A 19,337-nucleotide genomic window follows, 5' to 3' on the forward strand; every position below is an offset into this window, starting at 1 on the left:
TTTCTACTCTCTGCTTCTATGAGTTTGACCTTTTTTAGATTCTACCTGTAAGTGAGATTGTGCCGCATTTGTCTTTCTGTGCCTGGGTTGTTTCACTTAGCATAATGTCCTCTAGGTTCATCCGTGTTGTTACAAACAACAGGATTTCCATCTTTTTACAAGCTGAATAATGTTTCAGTGTGTGTGTGTGTATCACATTTTCTTCACCCATTCATCCATCAGTGGACATTTAGGTTAATATCATATCTTGGCTCTTGTGAATAGTGCTGCAATGAACATGAGAGTGCAGATGTCTCTAAAATATACTGACTTCATTTTCTTTAGATATATATCCAGAAGTGAGATTGCTGGATCATACAGGAGTTCTATTTTTAATGTTTTTAGGAATCTCCATACTGTTTTCCACGACGGCTGTACCAATTTACATTCCCACCAACACTGGAGAAGGGTTCCCTTTCTCCACACCCTTGCCAACCCGTGTGATCTCTCATCTTTTTGATCATAATCATCCTAACAGGTATGAGGTGGCAGCAATTCATTGGGATTTTGATTTGCATTTCCCTGATGATTAGTGATGTTGAACACATTTTCACATACCTGATGACCATTTGTGTTTCTTCTTTTAAGCAATGTCTATTCAGATCCATTGCCTGTTTTTGAATCAGGTTGTTTGTTTTCTTACTCTGAATTCGTAATTTAACTTAACTTTAATTATTTTAAATGTAAGTAGCCACTGTGGCTAGTGGCTAGTGGCTACTGCATTGCACTATGTAGTTCCAGCCTGTCAGCTCTGCGTGGCAGGCACCATATCTTTAGCCCACTGTTGTGTCCCATCACTTAGCTGAGTGCCTGGTCCACATCCATTTCTTAGTAAATATTTATTGATGACATTATGGCATAGTAAAACTGGAGAAGGAGTTTCAAACCATTCACATGTCAGAACCCTATGACTGTAAGTCACCAAAACCCATCTTAAATTTGAACCTACCAAAGGCCTACCAATTAGCTCTTTTGACCCAAATTGCAGAAAGATCGGGGTGTAGCTGGTCTTGGGGTGGGAAGGTTAGATCCAGGAATGCATTCATCGACATATTATTTCTCTCGCGTTTTGTCTGCATTCATTCTTTCAGGACAGTTGTCCACACTGGGCTCAAACCAACATCACAGGTAGCTCTGCCCCTCCCAACTCAGAGCCTCGTGACCACATCAAATAGAGCTGTTTTCCATTGTAGTGAATTCTGACAAATTTATGTTGCCTCAGCATCTGCTTGGAACACAAGCTTAACTTTCTCAAACCAGAAGCAGCGCTCAGTGACTCCTGACAGTTTCCAGTTCTACACCACTCCCAAATGGCTAGAGTCAGTGGCTGAAGATAAGAACTCGAGGCCTCTGTCCTGCCTAGCAACTGGATTCCCCACTTTCCTGTTGAATCATTTAAAGGAGCCATTCAGGCATTTCCTTGCAAACTGAAAGTGACCCACACCCTGTTCCCTTATATGTACTGCACACCATGTCCTTCTCTCTCTCTCTCTCTCTCTCTCTCTCTCTCTCTGCCTGACTCTTCATTTCTGCCTGGCATGACCTGGAGACAGAGGACTGTCCTCCCAACTCATTATGTCCTCCTTGCCTTGGATCTTCTAGTAGAAAATTTTGAACTTATTTCCTCTTGTGATGGTGTATTGAATTTGCATCTTGCATCTGAAGAACTAGGGGCTGCCCCAGGCTGGGTTTGCCCCAGGGACACCAGGTAAAACAGAAGGTCAGGATCCCAGTGCCAATGAAATGGTCAGACAAGGATAAACTGGCTACAGATGAGAGCCACAGGGTGTCTGCCAATATAAACAAGTTTCCCATGTGAGTTTTCCTAGGCATTAGGTCATCTGCCAGGTAAAATAAGTATCTCATGAAAGGCACTGTGTAGACACCCATGTCTAGCTCCCCTTCATTTCCCATGAGGGCAGGGCCACTAGGCACTCTGCTACTAGAACCCCAATTGAGCTGGGGGCTCTCAAAACACCCACCAAGACCAACTAGAACAATTATCAGGGAAGGTTTCTGATTGGCTGGGCTTGAGTCATCATGTGCCAATTGCTGGACCAATCACTGTGGCCAGGGCAATGGAGTTCTAAGACTGGCCCAGCCAGGCTCAAGGGCATCCCATCTACATCTACATTCAGGGATGACTTCCTCCAGACACAGAGGTTGCAGTTGGGAGCAGCAGTTCCTACAAAGATGAGGTATGCTTTGCTGGGAAAATGAAATAACAAATGCATGACAGGAGAGGAAGGGTTTCAAGCTCATGAAAATGGTCGTTGTGATGTATTTCTTAGCAATAGACCATGGATACAAGGTTGTTGTGATGTATTTCTTTGTGCCAGACCATGGATACAAAACTGCCTTCTTTGATCATGTCAAAAGGTATAATGAGGGTAGTAAGAGTCAACTGGCCACACCAGTTTCCGTCTATTCTCCCTGGTCCTGCTATATTAGTGAGGCCCTGGGGTTCTAGAAACTAAGACATCCCAAAGGAAGGCAACATGTGAAACACAAGGCTGAGCAGGAGTTTGTTGGATGGAACAATGGAAGGGAGGAAAGGGCAGTCCAAGGAGAGAAAACCACTCAAAGGTAAGGCAGTAAAGGAGTAGGGCATGGCGGGGGAGGCATGGAGAATCTGCCCTGGAGAGTGGAGGGGAGTTGTGGAAATGCAGCAGGAAGTGGATCTGAGGCCAGATGTCAAAAGGCCTTAGCACTGAGTGGAGGAGTTTGGGCTTTTAGCTGTGTGTGCTAGGAAGCCGCTTGGAGGTCTTAAGCAGGAGCTGGGTGTAGCCAGAACTGTGTCTGTCCTAAAAGATTGTTGTGGCTGGGTTTGGGGGATGGACAAGATGGTGAGAGGAGGCAGGGTGCCAAGGACAACGATGTCCCCATATGTCTTTAAAGAGCTCCTGCTTCAGAGGTGGGCGGTGGAACAGCAAGCTCCATTCTGGCTGCCTGAGTGTTGACTCCCTGTCTCTTGCTCAGACCCTGGCTGGGTGAGGTCCAGATCTCAGTTGCACCAATTCCCAGCACTGTGACACTGGGCAGGTGATCTAACTTTTCCCTGAGCCTCCGTCTTCCCATCTGGGGAATACCTGCCTTTCATGGCAGTAGTAAGATTGCAAGGCCAAAATGGATGTGAGGGCTCCGGATCAGTGGACCCTGGACTTACGCAGACTAGGAGCTCAGTAAATGTTGCTGTTGTTATGAACGGGCTGTGGCTCGTAAGTGTATTCACATGCAAAAGGTTTGAACTGTGAAGTCCTGGGGGGAAAATGACATTCAAAAGACTGAAGCTTCTTGGAGCAGTTCTGTAACCAGGTCAGGCTGATTCCTGCAAACCGCAAGGTAAAAATCATCCAGCCCATGAGCCCATTACTCTCAGAGTTCCCAGGAGGCTTGTGTGTCTAAACTGGAACGTGCCAGAAGAGGCTGCTTTCCAAGATCATTTCTCTGGAGGCCAGGCTGGAGTCCCCTGAGAGAATGAGGGCATCGTGCTACATTTTAGACTGCATCTGGGACTGACCCATTTGCCAGCCTTGACAGCCACGTGTCCCAGTGGAAAATCCCCAGGGTGGAGCCAGAATAACCTAGGCCTGAAACCTGCAAGTTCTGTGAGTTTGGGAAAGTCACTTCATCTCTTGGACCTCAGGTTCTCAATTTGCAGGATGGGAACAACACTTGCCATGGGGGTCTGTTGCAAGGATTAAATCAACAAATGCATGTGGCATGTGGCTTTGGCTCCAGCTGGGGGTCAGAAACTTGCATGTATTGAGTCCTTACAATGTGTAAGGCCATTGCTAAGTGCTAGCGATACACAGACAAATTAGATATGGATCCTGCATTTAAGGGCAGGCTTGTGGTACAGCTAACTGAACAGATAACAAATGATGATAAAAGATAATCTCTGCTCAGTACTGTTCCTTTGATGTCCAATGTGTGCTGAATCATGACATGGAAGAGATTCGGCCGGGCGCGGTGGCCAATCCCAGCACTTTGAGGTGATGAATCATCCTGGCTAATATGGTGAAACCCTGTCTCTACTAAAAATACAAAAAACTAGCCGGGCGAGGTGGTCGGCGCCTTGTCCCAGCTACTCGGGAGGCTGAGGCAGGAGAAGTAAACCCGGGAGGCGGAAAATATACTGCACTCCAGCCTGGGCGACAAAGCGAGACTCGGTCTCAAAAAAAAAAAAAAAAAAGATAATATTCATGTCTTGGAGACTGTGGCCCTACAGTTTATGGAATCATGGAAATACTGAAAGTAACCATCTATATATGATAAGTCTATTCATTTTAATAATAATGACAAAAATATTATTGTAGCATTTGACCTTCAAAACAACTCTACAGGTAGAGATTATTGTCTCCATTATACAGATAAGTAAACTGAAGCTCAAAGAGGTGAGATGGCCTGCCTAAGGTCACACAGTTAGGAAGAGCTGAGTCTAAGACTTGAACCCAGATCCAACATCTAATCCCTCACCTATATCATTAAAATACACTGCATGGAACATCTTCAGGAAGTGTGTGGCAATCAACAGACACAGAGGAACTGGTCAGAAGAGTCTGTAAGTCCACGGATATTCATGGAGTATCCACTCTGCCAGGTTGCTCTCTGAACAGGATGATTCCTGCCCTTGTGGAGTTTATAGTCCGGAGGGAAGACAGCCACGCAATAAATAATTACCGTGGATGCTCTTAAGAGACAATCTGCTCCCCACTCCATAACCAATTCACTGAATAAACTAATGCTCATGTTTGCCTTCTGTAGAACATTTGGAGTGAACCTATGGTCCACTGAAGACAAGCAGGCAGGGACATCCATGCCTAACCTGAGAATCCAAACCCACCAAAGAGCAGTCTTCTCCAGATTCTTGCTGGGCTGGCCGAGACTTTCTCAGGACTGTGCTACAGTCCAAGGCTCTTTCTGTGTAGCCTTCCTTCCTTCCTCCTCTCCGTTCCCAGGGGTCAGGCCTGCATCACACAGTCTGAAGGCACTGTCTGCTGTCTCTCCAACCTCCCTCCTCTCTAACTTCCCTCTCTCTCTAGCCTCCACCTCCAATGAAAGTTTCCTCCAGTAAATCTTTTGTGCTTCTAATTGCACCTTGGTACCTGCTTTGCAGAGGACAGAGTGGATTGAGTGTCCTACAGAAGTGAGGTTCATACCGAGGCCTGATGCCTCAGTAGCTGGGGCAAGTCATGGGCAGCAGTGCTCCTGGAGGAAGGAAGGGTGGGAGAGGGTGTGGCTGAGGAGAGAATCAGTTCAAAAATAAATAGTTTAATAAATGATTTCACTCCTTTCTGGTGTTCACATTTGGGTGACTCATTGGAGCCTCAGTTTCCTCCGTTGCAAAAATAATAATAAAAAAGTAGTGCTATTGCCTCCCTCCTAGGCTGTTGGATTAAATGAGGATTAAATAAAATAATCCATGCTCAATGGCTCAGAGCCATGTGTATTCTGGCAAGGGTGTGGGAGGAACCACAGAGCACGATGGCAGGAGGTGGGGGCCTACCAGGAGCCCCTTGGGCGTCCCAGGCTGCCTTACCTTTCCGTGGCCTCTGCAGTCTCTCAAAGAGCTCCCACGGCTCTTCTTGCAGAAACCAGACCTGAGGGAGGCATCTGTTCTCTCTGCCCACAGATATGGTCCCAGCGAAAGGGTCCACCTCGCAGATATTTTGGCTGCAATGTGTGGTGTCACTATGGCAGTTTGACCATTATCTGGGTCATTTGAGCTCGGGAATCTGCCAAATCAAATAATTTTGGTGGTTTGCCTGTCTCTCTGGATCACATGTCCTAAGTAATGGCCCTCGTCTCCACCTGGCCTGGTTCTATGTAGACAATTCTCTTTTCAGAGAGCCTGAAATGAAAGCTGGCTCTGGCTAGTATGTTCAAGGTCAAGGTTTAGGAGGGGACGCTAATTTAGAGTCTTACATTTACCGCCCCCCCTTATTATGTGGCTCCATCCAGGATGGTGCTTAGGCATTGGTAACTGATAAAGGTTAAAATACTGAAATTTACAAATTTTTACATTTAAAAAACACTTTTAACTGAAGTCTAACATATGTACATAAGTGTACAAATAAGGGTTCAGCTTGATGCAGTTTTACAAATAACACATTCATGTAACCAGCACCCAGATCAATATTTCAGCCCCCAGAAATCCTCCCTGGCCCACTAGCCCCCTTCCAGTAACAACTTCCCATCCAAGTGTAACCATTCTTCTAGCAGCTTGGTTAGTTTTGCAATTTCTGAACTTACATAAATGGCAGCAGACCATGTGTGCTCCCCCAGGTCTGGCTTCCTTTGTTTAACATTCAGTTTGTGACATTCATCCATGTGATTGTATGGTAGCCATACTTCATTCATTTTTACTGCTGTCTAGTATTCCATGGAATATTATATTCCAATGGAAGTTTCCTCCAGTACACCTTCTGCACTTCTAATTCCACCTTGGTGCCTGCTTTGCAGAGGACGGAACAGATTGGGCATGAATGAATTTGGCATTATTTACCCATTCTTCCACTGACAGATATTTGGCTCCAGTTTGGGGTTATTATAAATATTATAAATACACATTCTAGGATGTGTATCTTTGTGAAAATATATGCCCATTTGTGTTAAGTACCAAATTTTAAAAATCTTTTTAGAGATACGATCTGGCTGTGTTGCCTAAGCTGGAGTGCAGTGGCATGACCTTGGCTTGATGCAGCCTCAACCTCCTAGGCTCAAGTGATTTTACCTGAGCCTTCTGAGTACCTGGAACCACAGGCATGAACCACTATGCTCAGCTAATTTTTGTATTTTTTTTTTATATATATAGAGACAGGGTCTCACTTTGTTGCCCAAGCTGAGTCAAATTTTTTGTTATTTAAAATTTTAATTAGAAAAGTATGGCCTTATAGGACTATCATTCTTAATCTCTTTCAAGATGATATAAATACATTTTGGATTGGGAGAAGGGGTGAAACCATGTTAGGACTCCTGAAGCTGCACTTGTCCCCTGCCTCTGGGATCTGTGTCCTAGCTTTCACAGTCTGCTATCTGACTGTCATTTGTCCCCTGGAATGAAGTAAAGGTTTCTAGAGATTTTGTAGGAAGTACATTAAAGTGGAAATCCCATACAGTACCTCACCCAGGAGGACCCTCCATGCACGTGGAGAATTTCATACAACCTCGGGCAACTTAATCTTGTTAGTCTCAAGGATTTCACCTGTAAAGAAAGGTTAGCAATGGATGATCTTCTGAGATGCTTCCAGCCCTCAAATAATTTGAGACTGACTTGTTGTTGACGAGTCATAATTATGACAATAGTTATCTGTTGAGTGTTCATATTGCTTTAAACAATTTCTGTAGCTTATCTTATTTAATTCTTCAAGGAAATCACATTGGAAGAATCATGTTTAGGAAACTGAAGCTCAGAGAGGTTAAATCCCTTGCTCAAGGCACATAGCCAACAAATTTTAGAATGGGGTAGAAATGAGGCCAGTTCCACTCTGGTCTTGACTTTTAGCTGTGGCATCATCCTTTTTTCTTTAATCAAATATTTCAGGCATACAAAAAAGTGTAAAGAATAATAGAACAAACTTCTATGAAACAGAACATGAAAAACACACTTAAAGCTCTTTGCAAACCCTCCCAAAGCACTTTCTTCCCAGCTGTGTTAACCTCTCTCCTGAATTTGGTGCTCATCATTCCATCATGTTTCTATGATTTTACTACATATATGTATGCATAAAAACATATTGAATTGCTTTTCGGGTTTTTGCATGTTATTAAATAGTAAAATTCTATATGCGTCCTATGGCAACTTGCTTTTTCCCCCCACTCAACACTATAGTATTTTAGATTTATCTGTGATGATACATAGAGTTTCAGCTCATTAATTTTCACTGCTGCATGGTACTCTCCTTTAAGAATATACTGGAATTGATCCATCCATTCTTTTGTTGATGGGCATTTAGATTCCTTCCATTTTTCCACCATTAAAAAGTGCTGAAATATATATTATTCTACATTTGTATACTGAACTTTTGATGGATGACCTCTCCTGATCATACCAGGGGCTCTGGTCTGAATATGTGTGTCCTTCCAAAATGCATATGTTGAACCAAGCCTCCAAGGTGATGATGTTAGGAGCTGGGGACTTTGGGGGGTGATCAGAGTAGGAGGGTGGAGCCATCATGATTGAGATGAGTGCCCATATAAAGGAGTCTCCAAAGAGCTAGGTAGCCATTTCTACCATGTGAGGGCACAGTGAGAAGGTATCATCTATAAACCAGCAAAAAGCAGGCCCTCAGCAAACACCAAATCTGCTAGTGCCATGACCTTGGACTTCCCAGCCTCCAGAACTATGAGAAATAAACTTCTATTGTTTGTAAACCATCCAGTTTACCATGTTTTGTGACAGCAGCCCAAACAGACTAAGATACCAGGTTTTCTTCTAATTTCTATATATTTATGATAATACTGGACAGTTTTCTTCATTCATCAACTTTTTCCTGAGCACCTACTATGTGCCAAGCCCTATGTCAGGTGCTAGGAACAGAGAAGTGGTTACAAGACACAGCTCTTGATCTCCAGGAGTTTGCTTGGGAGACCAAGCATCAACCTCCATCAGATGGGCTAGGAGGATGCTGAGAGCTCACAGTAGGGCTCTAAATGGAGTGGCCAAGGAGCGGAGAGATTCCATGGACGATGGAGAAACACAGGACTGTGGAGGTTATGACCAACCTATCGTGGACACTGCACCCAAGTTCCTTGAATTCAAAGACCTCCTTCAGTGTATATCTGCCCCTAGGACAAAGTCACAGTGACCCCTTGCAACTCCCTCTTCCCAACCTCATTCTCCCTGTCACATATTAATAGTAATGTGAGTCAGTTGTTTTTTACCTGAAAAAAAAAATATGCGACACTTACACATGCTTGAATTCCAAGACTAGAATTCTCTCCAGTGCCCTAAATAAATGACATCCACACTTTGCCTTGGATATATACTGTCCATCTGGAATCATTATAATAACAGGTCATGGCTCGCGTGCATAATACATGCATGGTCAACACTGTGGTAAACTGTCTGTATGAGCCTATCAGTTAATCTGCACAAAATGCTTATAAAGTTAGAAATACTATTCTTTCAATTTTGTAAAAGATAAGGCCCAGAGAGGTTAATTAACTTACCCAAGGCCACCCAGCTAGGAGGTGGCAGAGCTGGGGTTCCATTCCAGGTCTGGCTGACTCCAGAGTCCTTCATCTCAACCCTTTGAGCTCTGTCAGGATATGCCTGACATTTCTGAAGGCGAGTCCCCTTCTTTCCACAATAGAGCAATACCATCTAAGGGAAGTTACTTACCGCCTGACACAGCCCACTCACTACTCACACATTCTCTTCACTTGCTCCAGCTACTGAGGAAATTAGAGCAAATCCTATTTTTAGACACTGTGGTTCAAATGACAGTGATGTACGGGGTAGTGACTCGTTTTATGAACGTAGTTCGGAGGCGTCGGCCGATCTTAATGCTCGGAAACTCTCTTACATCACCCTGTTTTGCTCTTTATAATTTATTTCAAAGATTGCTTTGTTTCTTCTCCCTCCTCCGTGAGTCCTGTAACAGACTTCAGCCAGAAACAATAAAATTCTGAGCTGAAATAAAAGGCAACGAGAGACGATGAGGCTCCTCTCAGAAACCTGAAACACAAATCATGTCAGGGATACACAGGGGTGGAGCACAAGCCCTTAGCAAAAATTAGAGTGTGCTCAATGGTTAGGTCTAGAAAAAAGAGACTTCATCCCTTCTTAGCAAAATTGATTGCGTGTGTGTTTTAGACGAAAATTCTAAAACTTTACTGCTTATTCTTTTATAGCTAATCGTAATCTGCTAGTTTTGAAGGCCAGCAAGAGGGCTAAACAATGCTTGTGCAGAGGCCTGGCGACCTCAAGACAGGTAGGGAAAAAGAGGAAGAACAGAAGAGGAGGGATGTGATTGACAGGAAGCGTATGGAACAAATGTGGAGGGCTTACTATGTGCCGCTAGGAACACCCACTCACTTTAATCAATTTCATTCTCTTGTCAACATTAGAAGAAATCTTTAGTCCCATTTTACAGATTGGGCAACCAAGGCCAGAGAGGTTAAGTCATTTACCCCAGGACACACAGCTGATAATTATGGGGTTAGGATTGCAAGATGCAGCAAAATAAAATGAAGGACATCCAATTATATTTGGATTCCAAGTAAACAATGTAAAAAAATAGTGAAAGTATATCCCATGTAAAACTTCAGACTTATACTAAAATTTTAACTGGGCATCCTGTATTTTACCTGGCAACTGTGGCAGAGATTCAAATTCAGTTCTCTTTGTTATTTCCCAGACACCCCTTTACTATGGGACACATATAATACTGTAGAATATGTGATCAGTACCAGCAGATACTGGTTGAGTTCAGGCCTCAAGCTTCACATCTGCCATTTTGCTTGAAACCCTTTAATCCTTATATCACCTATCAAGTAGGTACTATCATTGTTCCCACTTTATAGACGAGGAAACTGAGGCTCCTCAAGATGAAATAACTTGATCACAGTGACACAACCAGAAAGTAATAGAGCCCATGCTTGAACCCAGATCTGTTTTGCTCAAGGATCGTCACTCAAAAAAGAAAATGGTTAAGATTTAACCCATGCACAGAAAAGCACTTGATATGTAAATGAACAGTTCAACGACATGTCACAAACACCTGTGGAGCCACCAACCAGATCAAGAAAGAAAAGATGTCCAGCTCCCATTAGGTGTCCTGCCCCGTCATGAGAAGGGCTCCTCTGCCAGAGCTTCTCTGGGAACTCTTTGACTGCGGGCATTACTGTTCCCATTTTACAGATGTGGACACAGAGGTTCAGAGAGGTGCTGTGACTTGCCCAAGGTCACAGAGCTTGGAAAGCAACAGACTCAGAGAGGGCAAGTGATCATAATCACCCAGAGGTCACACCGCTAAAACTTATCACCTGATAAAACTGCAAACTAAATACCAAAAACCAAAACTGCGCTTTATTGGGTGTTTACTATTTGCAAGGCACCGTGCTAAGCTACTTGGTCGACAACAGTAGCAGTTGCAGCAGCAGCAAGCACTCTGCCACTTGAGGTGCACACTCCCCATGTCAGGCAGCTTGGCACTTTGCGAAATCCGCTCAGTGAATTTTTCCAGCGACCCTATGGCTTGGGCTTGGGTCTCGAACCCATTTTACAGAAGAGGACACTGAGGCTGGAAGGCTGAGGCCCCTGCTGGATATGCTTAGCCGGCCTGGCACCGGGTATGCCCGGCTCCCCGGGAGGCTGCAGGAGGGCCAGGTGGCATTCAAGGAGTTAAGCGGTAGGCAGTGCTGTGGCTCCGTGCGAGGAGCGCGCCGGGCTGAGGCGCGCTGCTGGCGGCGGCGGCAGCGGCGCAGGGAGCTAGGGCTGGAGACGTGAAGTCCGGGGGAGCGAGCGAGGCAGCCGAGGAGGCAGGGGCGAGGCAGCCAGCGAGAGCCAGACGGCTGGAGCCTCGCGCCGAGCCGCAGCCAGTGTCCTGCGCGCACCGGGCCCAGGCATCTCCATCCCCTGGGCGGGTGCCCGCGCGGGGCCTCGCCGCGGTTCGGGGCACCCGCAGTGCCGCCCGCCCGAGCGCCAGGCTCGTAGGAGCCCGGCTTTCACTTCCTCTCGCTTCCGCCCGCCTCCCTGGCTTGCCGGCTGGCGTCGCCACCGCCTCCTCGTCCCTGGCCACCGCTGTCGCCGCTGCTGCAATTCAAGGCGCACACTCTCCCACTTTCCCACTGGAGGCGCAGAGGATGCCCCTTGAGCCAGACCTGGAGAAATAGCCCCAGGGCCCGGCAGGAGGAGCCTTGGTAGCGAGAAAGGAAATCCAGGCTCCGCTTTCCTTGAAGGCACTGCAGCAGCTGGGAAGGCGCCCACAGAGCGGGCGCGCCAAGCGGGACGCGGGAGTCGCAGAGAGGGACCCCGGGTGCCTGCTGAGCTCCGCTGGCAGAGTTTACAAGTGACGGAGACCCTTCAGGTAAGGACTCAGGTGCCTGGCCCTGGGAAGAGGGTTCCAGGAGGGAGCGGGGCGCGGAGCTGGTGCGAAATGTGTTCTGTCCCCAGATCTGGGCTTCGCTTTCCAGACGCTTCCCCGCAGGTCGGGGGCTCGTTGTCCAGAGCCCGGCGAGTGAAGAACCCAGAGTGGTGACAGCCCAGCTCTGCGTAGATGACAAACTTTCTCTCTTCTGGCAGAGGGTGGGACATTCCGGCTCATCCAGGCATCTTTCCTCTGGGCATTCCTGTGCCCCCTACACGCATGCAGTCAAGGGCTTCTCCCGCGGAGGTGGGCCAGCGGGGAGGCAGTGGGCCCCGTAAATTTGATTTATGAATCACCCTCTTTCTGGCCAGTGCAGAGTTCCAAGGGAGAGGGAGCTAGTCATATTTCCAAGTTGGCTGTAGAAGATGTTTCTTGGGGGTGATACTCTGGTGAATGAGGCTGCCTGTCATCTGATGCCAACAGCCAGAGCTGCCCAGGCAATGGGCTTTGTGTAGGGTGCCTTGCAGATTTGCTTATGTCCATTCTGGGGTGTGCGTGCGTGTGCGTGTGTGTGTGTTTGTGTGTGTGTGTCTCTAAAGAGAGAGAGGGAACTAGAGACTAGGGGACCAACTCAGCCAAATCGCCTTCTTGCAAGCCCTTCCAGCAGCCCCAGGTATCTTCGAAAGAGCCAACTCACCTCCTTGGCAGAACCACTAGGAAGGGTGGAGGTCACTTCCTAATTCTTACAGCTTCAAAGGGGCTACTCCTTAGGTGAGCAAAAAAATAGGGGAAGTTTCCTGGGCTGCTCAATGAGACCATTCCTATTGGAGCCTGGGGAGGTGCAAACTTTTTGCAGAAAAGGGGCTGGAAGGGCCACATGGAGAGGGGCTCCTGGCATTCTCATCCTCACACTCCAGGCCTCTAGAGGCTCTGCTGAGCCCCGCACACAGCTCGTGAGTTTGGTTAGATGGTTTTTTTCTATTAGTAAAAAGCATGCTCCAAGGAGGTCACCTGGTCTCTGAGGATCATTTTGGAGCTGCCCCTGTGGTCATAGCCCCATAGATGGCATGGTGCTACCTACTTGGGCTTGTCATCTGCCTCTGAGGAGTAGCATTACTGTGTTTTAAAAAAAAACAGTTCTTGGGGTGTGACGTGGGATTCTGATCTCAGGCCAAGTTAGGAGCTGCACCCCTAGGCTGCCAAAACCCAAGAATTCCTCCAGGGCGTCAGAATCTGACGTTGATGTCCTGGAAAAAGCCCTGGGTCTGGGTCAGGAGGTTGAGCTTCAAGCTGGCTCTCATTTGCTGTGTGACTTTGGGCAAATCACTAGACCTCTCTGGGCTTCAGTTGCGGCTTCTCAAAAATGAAGAGATTTCATGTATCATCAGAGGTCCCAGTTCAGTTCAGACACTCTATGGCCCTGAGTGATTGTCACTGATGAGATTTTCATAATCCCAGGAGGGGATCTTAATTTAGAATTTAAGAAACCTAGGTCTCAGATCAGATCTGAGTTTGACCAGTCACTTCCCTCTCCACACTTCGGCTCCTCCACTGTAGGATGGGGAGCTCACAGTTCCTACTTTAGAGAGCTGTTGAGAGGGCTAACTGAGATGGTGCCTGGAGGGTGCTGAGTGTAGAGTTTAGCAAAGAGTGAAGCTCCACGGTGCCAAGGCTACCTGCTTTCGGGTCTTGTGTGTGGGCATCTATCTGGATGCTGTTTTCCCCAGGGAGGCTGGCCCTGTCCCACCGAACACCAGGTGATCCTTGACTGCATGGCAGGGCCCTTGTTCTCTCCAGTCACCTGACACTGCAGTCCCCGCCCTCTCTCTGCTTTCTCATAAAATCTCTGCTGGACCAGCCACTCCTAGTGGGGAGCCCACGGTGGTCTGGGAGCTCTGGGTGCATCCAGCTGCTGCATCGCCAGGACATCAAGAGGTGGAGGTAGGCAGTCTCCATGGCTTCAACTTTGCAGCTCTCTAGGGACCAGGGCAGAGAAGTTCAGGATGTCTGCGTGTAGGGCACTCAGTCAGCTGATGCTTGAGAACTACCCCATGCTGGGCAGACAAGGCTACTGTTCTTGGCAGGACAAGTCACGCTGGGGAAAGAAGTGTCTTACAGCAGTGTGTGTGTACGTGTGTGTGTGTGTGTGTGTGCATGCGTATGCTCACATGGGAGGATGCTGAAATTGTCAGGGAATGCAGTGGACTGGTCAGTGAGATTATTTTCTGCGTGGTTCTGAGGCTTGTGGGTTGCCCCAGGTGTATGCTGAAACCATCAGTGGGGAAGGCAGACCCCATCCCAGTGACATGGATTGAATTCATGGGGGACAGGAGCAATTCCACTGTGTGCTTGCTTAGTCTGTAGACTTGACTTTTAAGACTCTGAGAAAAACGAAAAATTTGCTTTCATGGTAGAGTAAGGTGTGTGTGTGGACACCTGTGTGAATGTGTGCATATGTGTGCATTCTCATGCAGGAGTGTGCTCATGTGCTTGTGTGAGCATAACTTACATGAGAATCATAAGTGTGAATAGTGTCAATGTGAGTGTGTACTTGGTGTCTGATGGATTTATGAGCTTGAGTGTGCATGTCTATGGATTTATGAGTGTGTGTGTGCATGCCTGCAAGAGAATGGGTGCACGTTTAAATCGGTGCAAGGGTGGGTATGTATATACGCTTGTGAATGTTAAGCAGTTGTATATATGTGAGTCATGTGTGTCTGGGCTAAGCAGGTGCATGCCTGCACAGATGCGCATGTGTGCTCTAGGGGGTCTGTGCAGAAATACCCGTGTTTATGAAGCTGTACTGTCTGCCTGGTGCATGTTTTCATAGCTGTGTGTGTTATTTGCATGTCTGTGTGGGCGTTTCTCAGTGCCGGCATATATGTGATTGTACACATGTGCATACAGCCATGTGAGTGTGAGCTGGTGCTGTGCACTTACAGGCATTATGTATCTGCATGTTTTTTAATGTACCTTTGTGTGTGCCTCTATGTGCATATGTATGTGTAGCATTGCACACCTGATTGTCTCTGTATGTGTGTGTCTGTTTGTTGTGGTGTAATCGCTATGAATGTCTCTGTGTATATGTAAGTTTCTGAACATGTGTATCTGTGAATGTTAGAGTGTGCATTTGATTGTGTCTGCGTATACATGTGTGTTTCTATAGGTGTGTGCCTGTGTGTGTTACAGTGTGAACTTTTTGTGGATCTCTCGACATATATACAGGTGTTTCTGAGTATATGTGCCTCTGTGTAGCATTGCACACTTGAGCGTATCTCTGTGTGTATGTGTGTGTTTGTGAGTGTCAGTATCTGGGTGTGTCAGTTGCAGTGTACACTTGAGTGTGTCTGTGTGCATGCGAGTGTCTCTGAAGGTGTATTTCTGTGTGTTCCAGTGTAACTTTTGTGCATGTCTCATGTATGAGCGAATTTCTGAGTGGTGTTGTACTGTATCTTTTTGCATGTCTATGGGCATGCATGTGTATTTTTCTGAGCGTGTTTGCCTGTTTGTGCAGCAGTGTAACTTTCGTGCATGTCTGTGTGTATGTGTGTACTTCTAAGCATGCACATCTCTGAGGGTGTGTCTGAGTGTCTCTAGGGGTATAAACAAGTGTGTGGGTAGAGGGGTGTGAACATACCTGAGAGCTTCCAAGCAAAAACTGTCTCTGAACCTTTACGATCACTCTTCTCCCTGCTCCACAGGACTGAACTGTGCTTGTGCCGTGCACCTTCCGAGTGTTGATTCAGCAATTGGTGCCAGCTCTGAGCACAGTGTTGGATGTTGCGTGCTCATTTTTCCAAGTGCCTTTGCCTTGCAGTGCTCCAAAGCCTGGTGTATCCCCCTGCCCCCGCCTCCCTCACCTTCTGTAACAGCCCAAATCTATCTCGCCAGAAGCCTCCACTTAGGACGGCTGCTGAACAAACTCGCAGATGTTAAAAGCACAGGTATAATTTTAGGCAGAAGGTCTGAAAATAGGCAGCCTAGGATGTGCTGAACATCTCGACAGCAGTGTTTCTAATTAAGAGCAACTTGTTTTCCTTAAATAAACAAATCAAGTGAGGAAAGAAATTGCCCGAGATTAATGGCTCCCTGGAGCAGGTCCAGATGTTGGGAAGATAGGGACTGTGGTGGGGTATGGGTGGGTCTCTGGTTCCCCATGGACCACAAGTATTGCTGCTAACGGGCCTTCCAGATTTTGCTCAAGAGCTCATGAGGCAGAACCTTGAGGTGAGAAGCTGGTGAGGAGGGCAGGGCTGGGCCACTGTGGGGCCCCTTTTCAAGGTCCGCCAGTGCCTGGTTATTGGGGTGGAAGCATCACTGTTCCCATTTCATCCCTCCTCCCTGTATCCATGCCCTTAGCCATAAGACGTCACTGCTCTTCTCATTCAAGGAGGAGGCAAAGCTTATGCCCCTGCTCCCTCCCTTTGGGGTTCAGCCATGTGACCAGCTTTGGCCATTAGAGTGAAGTAGAAGAGATAGTGTACCCATTCCAAGCTTAGGCCTTAGGGGACTTTGTGTGTTTCTGCCATGGCTAGGTGAAGAGCTGCCCTCTCAGTCTGGCCCTAGAATGGGCACATGTTAAGCCCCGACCTTGGTGAGGGGATGAGTTCAGCCAAGTTCCAGCTGGTCACAAGCGGATCAGTAAAATAAATGCCTCTCATAGATATCTCACTAGGGTTTTCTGGTTGTTTGTTACACACCATTGTCATGGTCATAGCTAACTGATGCAGTTACCAGTAAGTCGTCTATATTTCTTTCTCCTGTTTGACCCTGGTACTGATTCAGAGGTGCATAATGAGCACCTGTACTTCTCACTGTTGGTGCCCCATTCCTACCTTGCTTTCTGTCCATCCTAACATCAACACTAATAATAATAAGTAACATGTACAAAGTGTTTACCAGGTGCACACACTGTGCCAGGAGCCTTGTGTATCATCTAGTCTTCTGTCAGAGAATGAATGACTTGCCCAGGTGACACAGCTCATAAGCCAGGCTTTCTGGGATTTGCACACAGATCACCTGATGTCAGAGACTGTGTTTTTAACCATGATGTCATATTGCCTCCCAGTGTCAGCAGGCATGTTTTATGTAACTGATGTCATAATATACATTTGACATTTCCCCCCTTAACTCACCTGGAGGTTTGGTTGGCAGAAATAAATCATGTCACAGAAGTGGGAAGTGTCTATTTGAATGTGGTGAGACTTCATCCATCCATCCGTCCGACTGTCCGTCCGTCCATCCATCCATCCATCCATGCATCCATTCAGGTATTCATTCAGCATTAGTATTTGCTGATATTCAGTGTTTGCTCAGAATCTTCTCAGCATCATACTCTGTGCTGGGCACTGAAGATGCAGAAATGAGAGATCCCAGCTCTGTCTTCAGTGAGCTTACAGTCTAAGGAAGCAGTAGGAGAACTTGGGTTCTGGAGGCAGATGAAGCTGGGTTCCAGTCCAGACTTTACCCTTTACCAGAAGCAACTTCAGCCCCACCTCACTGGATTGTTATAAGGATCAAACAAAGTAATGTTGGCAAAGTCCTTCACACAGTGCCTTGCCTGCTGGAAGCCACAATAAACAATAACTCTTCTTCCTCCTATTCTTTTTCCTCCTCCTCCTTATGGCAGAGACAGTTGAATGTCACTGCCAGAGCAATGCAGAGATGAGAGAAAGCAGGGGCCTCCAGATCCCAGACAGGGTGACCAATCATCCTGACTGCCTGACTGTCTGAAACTGAGACGTTTCTTTAGGATACAGGACTTTCAGTGCTAAAACTGAAAGAGTCCCACACAAACCAGGACAAGCTGGTTACTCTAATCCCAGAGGAAATATCGGACTCAGCTTGGAATGGTCTAGAATAGAGGTCAACAAACTATGGCCCACAAGCCAAATCTGGCCCACTGCCTGTTTTTGTGAATAAAGTTTTATTGCAACACAGCTAAGCCCATTCATTGACCTGTTGTCTATGGCTGCTGTCAAGCTACAACAGCAATGTTGAGTATTTGTGACAGAGATCACATCGCCTGCAAAACCTCAAATACTTACTATCCCGCCCTTTACAGTAAAAACTTGCTGACCCATGAGCTAAAATCCCAGCTAGGGTCCTGGGCTTTGAACTAGGATGACCAAGGCAAGAATTCGATGAATTTGGCTGAATTATTGTGAGTCAGGTGACATATGGGGTTTGCTTTCATCCACAGGTCAGGCATCTGGAGGGTCAGAAGAGGTGCAGCAACTCCAGAGACTGTGAGCTGGATAATTCTTAGATGGAGAGATGGAGACCCAGAAAGGGAGAGAGACAACCCAAGGCCACACAGACAGTAGGAGGCAGGTGACGATGGTCCTGGGAAAAGAGTTTCTGAGTGGGAAGTCAAGAGGTCTGAATCCCAGCTCTTCACCAACTGACTTAGTGGCCTTTAGCAAGTCCCTTCCCCTCTTTGGGCCTCAGTTTTCCCATCTATAGAATGGGAGAGAAGTTACATATCATCACAAAGGACTTCTCCAGTGCAGCTTTTTATGGTTCCATTTTCTTTTCTAATTGGAGTAGCACTAAAGCCTTAATATATGTTGGCCTGTGCTCCAAGGTGGCCCTGCGGGACCCTGACCTACGGACATTCCTGATCACCACGGCTTCTGTATGCAGGGTGTTTACAGTGCCTGGCATTGTAATCAGAGCTTCACTTCCATTTTCTCACTGAATCCTTGTGACAGTCCTGTGAGTTAAGGGGTTCCAGTCTCCACTTGACCCATGTGGACACTGAGGCTCAGAGAGATTCATTCACTTATCTAAAGTCACAGAGCCAGTGCATGGTAGAGCCCAGGTCTCTCTGATCTCAAAGCCCGTGTTCTCAGCTACTCCTCCCCATGCCTCCCCGCTGTGTCTTTCCCAGGTGGGGGTGATGCACGGTTTCAGGAACTCCTCGGAGGAAGCTTTCCCTTTTCTCTCCCTCTCCTTTGTTAACCTGGAAAGGCATGCGCCAGGCCAGGGTACATCCCCACAGGCCTGAGGATGTGGGTTTATCAGTGAGGCTGAGGCTGGGCAGGTGTGGGTGACTGAATGGCTGGAGGGTCTCCTGCTAGGACAGTGAAAGGCAGACTACTCACCAGGACTGGGGACTGAGCATACTGGGCTCTGGATTCGCAGGTTCATGGAAAGTCCCTAAGCCTGCAGAGATAGTGGATTACCCACGTTTCTTCCCCACTTGGCTAAGATGGCCCTGATTTCTCCCCCTAGAATATCCGTTTACACTCCAGTGTCCTG

At 47.0% G+C, this 19,337-nt stretch overlaps 2 protein-coding genes across 10 annotated transcripts in view; both read left to right on the forward strand.

The window, feature by feature from the left end:
* Positions 1-19,337, forward strand: part of ISCU (iron-sulfur cluster assembly enzyme) — a 627,706-nt gene that overhangs the window by 179,754 nt on the left and 428,615 nt on the right. The window lies entirely within an intron of this gene.
* The window catches only part of WSCD2 (WSC domain containing 2), a 125,905-nt gene continuing 118,005 nt past the window's right edge, over positions 11,438-19,337 (forward strand). For 2 of the 5 annotated variants that reach the window (XM_050749760.1, XM_050749757.1), the window contains exon 1: positions 11,496-12,074. The gene's annotated coding sequence lies outside the window, so the exon portion shown is untranslated. The other 3 variants (XM_050749755.1, XM_050749759.1, XM_050749756.1) reach the window with 2 other exon arrangements.

This window comes from Macaca thibetana, chromosome 11, assembly GCF_024542745.1.
Source record: "Macaca thibetana thibetana isolate TM-01 chromosome 11, ASM2454274v1, whole genome shotgun sequence".
NCBI lineage: Eukaryota > Metazoa > Chordata > Mammalia > Primates > Cercopithecidae > Macaca > Macaca thibetana.